The following is an 8,482-nucleotide window of genomic DNA, read 5'->3' on the forward strand; positions in this document are numbered from 1 at the left end:
CAACATTTACAAATTGCTTCAGGAGAAGAAATCCTTAGAAAGGGCGCTAAGTTAAGACTTTGTATCCCTTATCATAAAACATTTAAAGTAAAATTTAAGCATGGATTTGGAACGGAGATGGAAGGGCGTTTCATCTTGCTCCTTCAGGATTAAAGGTATATATGAGCCTCTTGCCATGAAAATAGCCCTGCGGTAATGCTTTGCTTTGCTTTGCTTTGCTCTCGGGAATGTTGGTGAGAGGACTTTGCGCCTGCCCCTCCATTTCCAGTCTTTTGGGGGTTGTGCTCCCTCAAATGAAACTGTGATCTCTTTCTGGGGGCGGGAGTATATACAACATGTAATAACGTGTCGGCAACGTTACTGTCAACCAGGAGTGCATCCTTCCTTCGCGGCACCCTTTCTCCACAGAGAGCCAGGGGCCTCGGAAGCAGAGCCTTGCCTGGGGGGACCAGCGTCTATGCAGTTTCTCCAGCTTTGCTTCTTGCAGACCTCCTGGCCTCTACTCTGGCTTGTGGTGGCCATCCAGATCTGTCCTCATTCCCGAGCCCACTTCTTTGTTCCCCTTCTATAGCAGCCCCTGTGTACCCGACCTCGTCTTGGACCCCAGGACTGGATTCTGGGTCTGCACCTGGGTCCCTGATTCCTGGCGGGGAGCTCCCACGGCTGTCCTCACCTCTTACTCCTGCTGGCACTAGGTTTCTGGTAATGAAGCAAAATAGTGTGGCCCAAGCTCTCCAAAATAGGAAATTTGCTCTTGATGCTTTTTCTAACGTTGGGGTTGATTCAATCTAGTGGGTCACTGACCATGCTAGTCCCTCCCCTTCTTTCCCCTCCTCTCTTTTCCCCGTGAATTTTCTGTGGGAAAGTCAGTTGCCCCCTAGTTGGAGTAGTTTTGGTAGGTTTGGTTTTTTGTTTTGTTGTTTTCGAGGCAAGGGAGATCATTGACTCAAATCCATTCCGACACAGCAATGGAGGCCGAGAGAATGTAGGTCCAGGTAGGGCTGAGAAAAACTGTAATCCTGGGGCACCGCCTGGCGCTTGCGGAACCTTGACGATCAGGGCAAACTGTTGGAAGCACCCCCGAACCACGGTAGAAAGCCCCAGACTTGAAATGTTCATTTCACAACGTTCAGTCAAGTTTCCCAGCCTATTTCTGAGGCCGGGAAACACGGAGACAGTTGAGCTATTTGTTTGGAGATTCTTCAGTGAAGTTGATGAGCCACTCTCTTTCCAGGAGTGCTTGAAAATGCCAAGAAACTTCATGGCTCATTTCACTGCTCTTGATTCCCTCCCCGGTCACTGTTGGCCTTCATCCCAGGCCTCCTCTGGTAGCCAACTCCCTCATTCCAGCAATCATTTCTTTGCAGGAGTTTGCTTCTAACCTTTCAGCGTGTGTCCCAAATATTTAGTGATGGACTCAATCCAGTAGAATGATTTCTTTCCTTTAACTCATTGAAATGACTTAGGAAAAAATGAAAGCTGTAAGCTGAATAAACATTGCTGTTGTCTCGGCCCCGTCCCTGCTGGCTGGAGCCCCCCCGATCGAGCAGTTCCTGGGGCCCCTTCTGTTCTGCCTCTCACCTTCCTAGCTGACCCAAGGGCATCTGGGACTGAAGGGTCCAGTCCCATGTGCAGGGCTCCTTTGTAACATGCCAGCCAACGCTGCTCCTGGAGCAGTCAAGCCTGGAGGGTTCTGTGTGCTTCTTTGTTTCCTTCAGGTTTATTATAGTGCATGACACCTGCCATTGTATCTGACCCTGTAGCCTGGCTTAGCTGAGGAGGGAAGGAGTTGTCTTCCCTCTGGAGGGGAGCAGGGCTGAGGGCTGGCGCAGGGCAGAGCTACATCAGCCTCCCTGGCTCTGTTTACTACTTGCTATTTTGAGACTTTCTTCGCGTGGAAGTGTCGCATGCCTCCAATGCCAGAAAGAAGTGTGAGATGAGAACCACGTGAGGGAAACATTTTGGATGTGTTGACACGTTCTTCCAAGACTCTCTTTGGTGGTGTTTGCCCAGGCAAACTGAGGAGAAGTGGAGGTCTGTGGAGATTAGATTACCCGACTCCTTCAAGGCCGGGGGGGAAAAAAGGAAAAAAGATGGGATAGAGAGAGAAAAAACCCACTTGGTCCCATTTTTCTTCACAGTCCATGGGAACATGTGTATGTCACCTAAGTTGGGTCTCTGCTTTCATTCTCCTCAACAATCAACCTGCGTGTGTGGAAACAGCCCCAGTGAAGCCCTTTCTACTTAGTGGTTATTACGGTCGAGGCTCTGGGAAAGCTATGAGAAGAGGCCCTCTTTGCCTCTACGATCATACTATGGTTTCGAAGAGAGAGCCATTTTCTTCCCAGAGCCCTGACTGCTTGTAAAAGGGGAAACACACAGCCAGGATTTGCAGGCAAAGAATCTCTTCCAACGCTGGAGGCAGGACAGGGAGCCACGGGCAAGAAGCAAATCACCTAGTGCCCATATGAGAGCATATTAAGCACAGGAAGGAGCCATTTAGCCCAGTTTTCCCATCTTTGGAGGATTTACTTTAATCACGTCTTTCAGCCCTCTCACCATCCCCAACACTTCTTGACCTCTCCTTGAACAGATCTAGATGTCTCTCTCCGGAGCCTGAGCCATTCTTACGCGGGCTCCACTGCCCTGCCTCTGATAAGCTATTCCATATGCCTGGGCCCTTTGTTCTCGCAGTGCTAGGTTTTACAACTTCCCAGTGACTTGGAGTTTTCTTATTTTGGCAATGGGCTCTTCGGGGATTTGCACCTCCCACCAACGTACAAATGATTTCCCCCGTTGCATCATGTCCGTTCCTAATTTTGCAAACATCGTATAAGGAGCTGCCAGAGGGATACAGGAAGGAACCTACACAGAGTCTCGATTCCCCAGGCAAACCTCTCAGACCTCTCTCTTGTACAAACTACTCAGAAAGAAGAAACAAAAAACCAAACCAAACCAAGACTTTTGTCCTGATAAGTCAAAGAGACACAGAAATGTCCTGCCAGAGCTAAGAATGTTTAGGACCCACCTGTAGTCTGTTCACCCGGTAGATAGGCCAGGCCTGCCTTTCAGAACTAAAGATAGCGGGAAAGCACTGTGGTTCAGAAAATGAGCTGCGGAAGCTTCAAGGGGTCAAAGTTAGAAGGGAGTTTAGGTGGCTGCCCTCACCTCCCCCATCAGTACAGGGAGCTGCGGGGTTAGTCTCTCCAGCACTATTCGTTTGATGTTAGTGCCTTAAATAACTTCAGTCTTGCTTTTTGAAGCAACCAGTGCTAAAAATATAGAGACTGATAGTTGCATTCACATCTATGCCTGCCTAACATACCTCGGAAACAGTATGGAATAAAGCAGCAGTTTTACTGCTCTATATTAGAATCACCTGGGGAGCCTTTAAACCCACCTCCAGGAACTGCTTTAATTGGCCTGGGGTGGGGTCTGGGTGTCGCGAGCCTTGAGAGCTCCCCAGCTGATTCTAATGTGCAGCGGAGGTTAAGAGCCGCGGGCATAATAAAAGGACATGGCCTTTGGGATTAGTCAGAACGAGATTCAGATCTTGCCTCTTCCCCTTAATAACAGTGGAATCTCTTGAGCTTCAGTTTCCTTGTCTATAAACTCAGGATGACAATCCTACATCGATCAGAGGGAATGAGCTAAAGTATAGAAAGCCCTTAACAATGCCTGGCGCATAATACTGACTGCATAAAAGCTACTCTCCCCAACACACATGCTATCTTTAAGCCATTAAGCTCCAGCAGTTTGTAGAAATGATCTCTGTTTAAGTGTGGTATAGTTCAAAATATGTTAGGTAGAGAAAAAGAACACTAAGGTTGTGGAAGAACAGTTCGCTCAAGGTTCAGTATTTAGACTTAGGTTTTCTGGCGTAGAAGAATTTGATGGCATCTTCCTCCAGTGATCAGAACTTGAAAAGTGGGACCCACGCAAAGTGCTATACAGAGTTTACAAATATCTGGTCGAGGGACTTCCCTGGTGGTGAAATGTTTAAGAATCCACCTGCCAGTGCAGGGGACACGGGTTTGAGCCCTGGTCCGGGAAGATCCCACATGCTGCGGAGCAGCTAAGCCGGTGTGCCACAACTACTGAAGCCCGCGCACTTAGAGCCTGTGAGCCACAACAAAGAAAAGCCACTGCAGTGAGAGAAGCCCGCGCACTGCAATGAAGAGTAGCCCCCGCGATGCAGCTAGAGAAACCCCGCGTGCAGCAACGAAGACCCAACACAGCCAAAAATAAATAAATAATTAACAAAAAAACAAATATATGGTCGTACACATTCCAGATAAGGGGGACACGGTTTGATGAGATCATATAAAAAAGATCTTGGGGGTTTGAGCTAACTACAAATTAAAGAAGGGCAAACAGTGCCACGTGACTGCTAAACGACGCAACATGATCTTGATCTCATAACATCCAGAGGAAGGAGCAAAGTAACCCATTATGCCCCTGCCCTGGCCCAGTGCCCTTCAGAGGATGCACCCACTTTTGGGCATCACTGTCAGAGGGATTTTGGTGAATCCACAGGAGGGTGATGAAGATGGTGAGTGGAAGGGGTATCACATGGAGGATGGTTGAAGGAACCAGGGATTTGGAGAGGCTCCATTGACTGTCATCAAATCCTTATCAAGTGGGAGGATTTGGCTGCTTCATGTGGTACCGAGACTAAAACCACTGGGTGGTAATTCTGAGCACTTTCAGCTTATCATTGGATGCTGGGTCCAGGGAGATCACACTGGCAGTTCTAAGAGACGGTGATTCTAGAAAGTTCCTATATATATTTTTTTAACCTTCTAATTTCTTGTTTCGTTTGTTTTTTTGGCTGCGCCACACGGCTTGTGGGATCTTAGTTCCCCAACCAGGGACTGAACCCTGGCCCTCGGCAGTGAAAGTGCAGAATCCCAAACCACTGGACCGCCAGGGAATTCCCATGTTCTAATTTCTTTTCTTTTTTAGTGGTAAGAATAAGTAATTCTTAAATTTTTAAAATTTTATTGAAGTATAGTTGATTTACAATGTTGTGTTTAATTTCTGCTCTACAGCAAAGTGATTCAGTTATACATACATATTCTTTTTCCTATTCTTTTCCATTATGGTTTATCACAGGACATTGAGTATAGTGCCCTGTGCTGTACATAGGACCTTGTTGTTTATCCATCCAATATATAATAGTTTCCAGCTGCTAATCCCAAACTCCCACTCCATCCCTCCCCCACCCCCGTTCCCCCTTGCCAACCACAAGTCTGTTCTCTATGTCTGTGAGTCTGTTTCTGTCTTGTAGGTGGGTTCATCTGTGTCATATTTTAGATTCCACATATAAGTTATATCATATGGTATTTGTCTTTCTCTTTCTGACTTGCTTTGCTTAGTATGATAACTTCTAGGTCCATCCGTGTTGCTGCAAATGGCATTTTTTCATTCTTTGTTATGGCTGAGTAATATTCCATTGTATATATATTAGAAGTTACCTATATTTAAAAAATCCCTCTTTCATGTGAATCACCCACGACCTAGTGGAGGCTCTGTCACTGACCAGCTGTATCATCCTGGACAAGTCACTTCATCTCTCTGGGCTTTAGCAAAATGATGTTGGGCTGGTATCAGGTGACTCTGGCAGCAATATTTATTGAGCATCTACTATGTGTTAGTCACTATATTCAGCTATTTCTGCCACCTAAGACATTTCAGTACTGATTCACAACATTTCCTTTTTATCACATTCACCACAGCCTCCCCAGATCATCCCGCTCTAAGCCCAGGTGCTGGGATTGAACTAAAGGAACACCCATAGAGTTTTTAGACGGGAACACTAGAAGACTGAGGAAACTTGCCTGTATGGTTTGATGAGGCTGAGTGGGAATTAAATCCAGATTTATCCCCGAAGAAGATAAATGCTCCGTAGAAGAGGGTTTTTAAGAAACTTCACTATAAGCTGCTTTTCTATATAAGATTTGTGGATCAAAAGCACTTTCTACACATGTATATGGGTATATATGTAGGCATGTGGCAGACTTCGGGCACCTCTGGTTCCATGCCTAATTATATCCAGCCCTGGCAAAGTTCAGACAAAAGTTTGTGAACCTGTGGGAGGGGGACAGGTTAGATTGGGTTTGCTAGTGCATTGCCAAGTACTGTGGGGCAACCATGAAGTATTGTACTTTCTGGAGCAATCAGCTTTGAGGGACCCTAACAGAAAGATAAACCTGGAGTTGGCCTGGATCTCTCTCAGTCTGGAGTCGGCAGAGTGGGTTGGGCAAGCCTGGCCCGGGGTGAGCCAAGGGTCAATTTGCACTGGGGGAGACTTACCCCATCTTGCGTCTGATTTCCCAGGAACCTCTGGCGTTTTCTCATTTGTGCCTCTGTGCTTGGAACTGGTAGAGGACGTGTAGATGTGCTCTCAGGAGGAACAGACATCCAGCCCGCAGTCTGGTTCCTCCTTGTAGCCAAGGGAATCCATCCACGGGCGACTTCAGGGGGCTGTATCCACTTGCCTCAGTCAGCCCAGTGATTCCAGCAAGCCCCTTCTAGGCACCCATGACTCTTCAGTACCTTGTGGACCTGAGACTTCCGGTTCTCATGATGCTGTGTCTCTCAGTTGCCTGGACTTGGTCTGGGTGGGATCTGAGGTTTTCTGTTTTCCTCCCTAGATTCAGATCATGTAACCTCTTGCCTGAATAAACAATGTCTGGGCTCTCCCAGAAAGCCTGGTATGTAGGCTGCCATGCTCCTGATCTGGGGGTCTAGAGGCCGGAGTTCTAGCCTCAGCTCAAGAATCAACCAGCCGCAAAACTTTGGCCAAATCACTTCTCCTCCCTGGGCGTCAGTTTTCCCCTCAGTAAAATTAAGGAGCTGGCCTGGCTGGTACTCTGGTTTTCTCTGTTTCGTTTTCTCTCACTCTTGGTATCGTTCTATCCCTTTTCTGTACTACACCCACTTACCTTTCTATCTGCCATTTTTTTTCTTTTTCTCAGCACCCCTCCCCCGCTGCTGCCAACACCTGACTCTCTTCCTCTGATCTTTTTTAAATCGCCTTCTATCTTGCATATCCCTCCCAACTGTCTTCCTTCTGTACCCCTATTCCCATTCTCTTACGTGCTCTCCCTCTTTTTCTTAATAGCCACCGGAAGGAAGGAAGCATATTTGGGAAATAGAATGCATTGTTGAATCAAGTGTTATGGTCCACTCTCTCAATTACCTGGTGTGGGTTGCTTGAAGGTAAACACGGAGCCCCAGTGTTTACCTTGGGGTAAACACCTTGGCCTTCCGTAAGAAGCAGTCACTGCAAACAGGAGTCGCCTTTGATGATTATGTGTGACCTACAATCGACACTGGTTTTGTGGGTCAGTAGCCACCGTGGAAGAGAGGTTTCCTGCCCTTAGCTGTGGCAGCTGACCCACTTGGTTAGCTCAAGCTGTCAGCAGGGCATTGCTAAAGAGAGTTGGCCTGGGTGGGGGCCTCTCACGTGAAGCCTGGGACTTGGTGAGCCTGTGAGAAGAGGAGGAGTACCTTGCTTGCTATACAAAGAATTGATCTTAAAAACAACTCAGCCTTGGGCTTCCCTGGTGGCGCAGTGGTTGAGAGTCCACCTGCCGATGCGGGGGACGTGGGTTCGTGCCCCGGTCCGGAAGGATCCCACATGCCGCGGAGCGGCTGGGCCCGTGAGCCATGGCTGCTGGGCCTGCGAATCTGGAGCCTGTGCTCCACAACGGGAGAGGCCGCGACAGTGAGAGGCCCCTGCGCACTCTTTAGCGTTTAGAATGGCATCGTGCTCCATAAAGCTCACCAGCTCTTTCCACTCCGGTGTCTGCTAAAGTGACATTTACAAATGTCACTTTAGCATCCGCGAAAAATGTATTAGCTCCTCAATCAGATGACCTGAGAATACAGTCAGCAGAGGAGACTGTCAAAGGAAGCAGAAATAACTCAAGTTTTCCGTTATGACAGGAGCTTGTGATACACAGGTGTGTGCTCATCAAAATCAAACCCATCAAACGGTACGTTTAAAATTTGTGCCTTTCCTCTGTAAATTTTACCTCAAAGAATAATAAACATGTTTCACACCTTAGTTAATGATATGAATGCTAGGAGTTTAGGAGTAAAGTGTACTCATGTCTGCAGATTATTTTGAAATGAATCCAAAAGATAAGATGGATTGAGGGGTGGGTAAATGGATAAAATGTGATAGAAAGCAAATATAGCAAAGCGCTAACTGAAAACAAAGCTGTCACCTGGGTGGGTTTAAGGCTTACATCCGAGGCACTGCCTTTTCTTCTCCTCGTTTACATTCCACTCAGGCACTGAGTGATGAGTTCCCCAGACCAAGTGAGAAGACATTTGGTCCTCATCAGCCCTCACCCAGCTGGCAGAGCACCTGTTTGCTACCCGGAGTCAGTGTTTGTCAAAGCTAGAGGTCCAGTGCATCAGATACAAGTTGAGAGACGCTTGGGCAAGGTCAGGTGCATTTTCGCCTTAG

Source organism: Stenella coeruleoalba, assembly GCF_951394435.1.
Source record: "Stenella coeruleoalba genome assembly, chromosome: X".
NCBI classification, from domain to species: domain Eukaryota; kingdom Metazoa; phylum Chordata; class Mammalia; order Artiodactyla; family Delphinidae; genus Stenella; species Stenella coeruleoalba.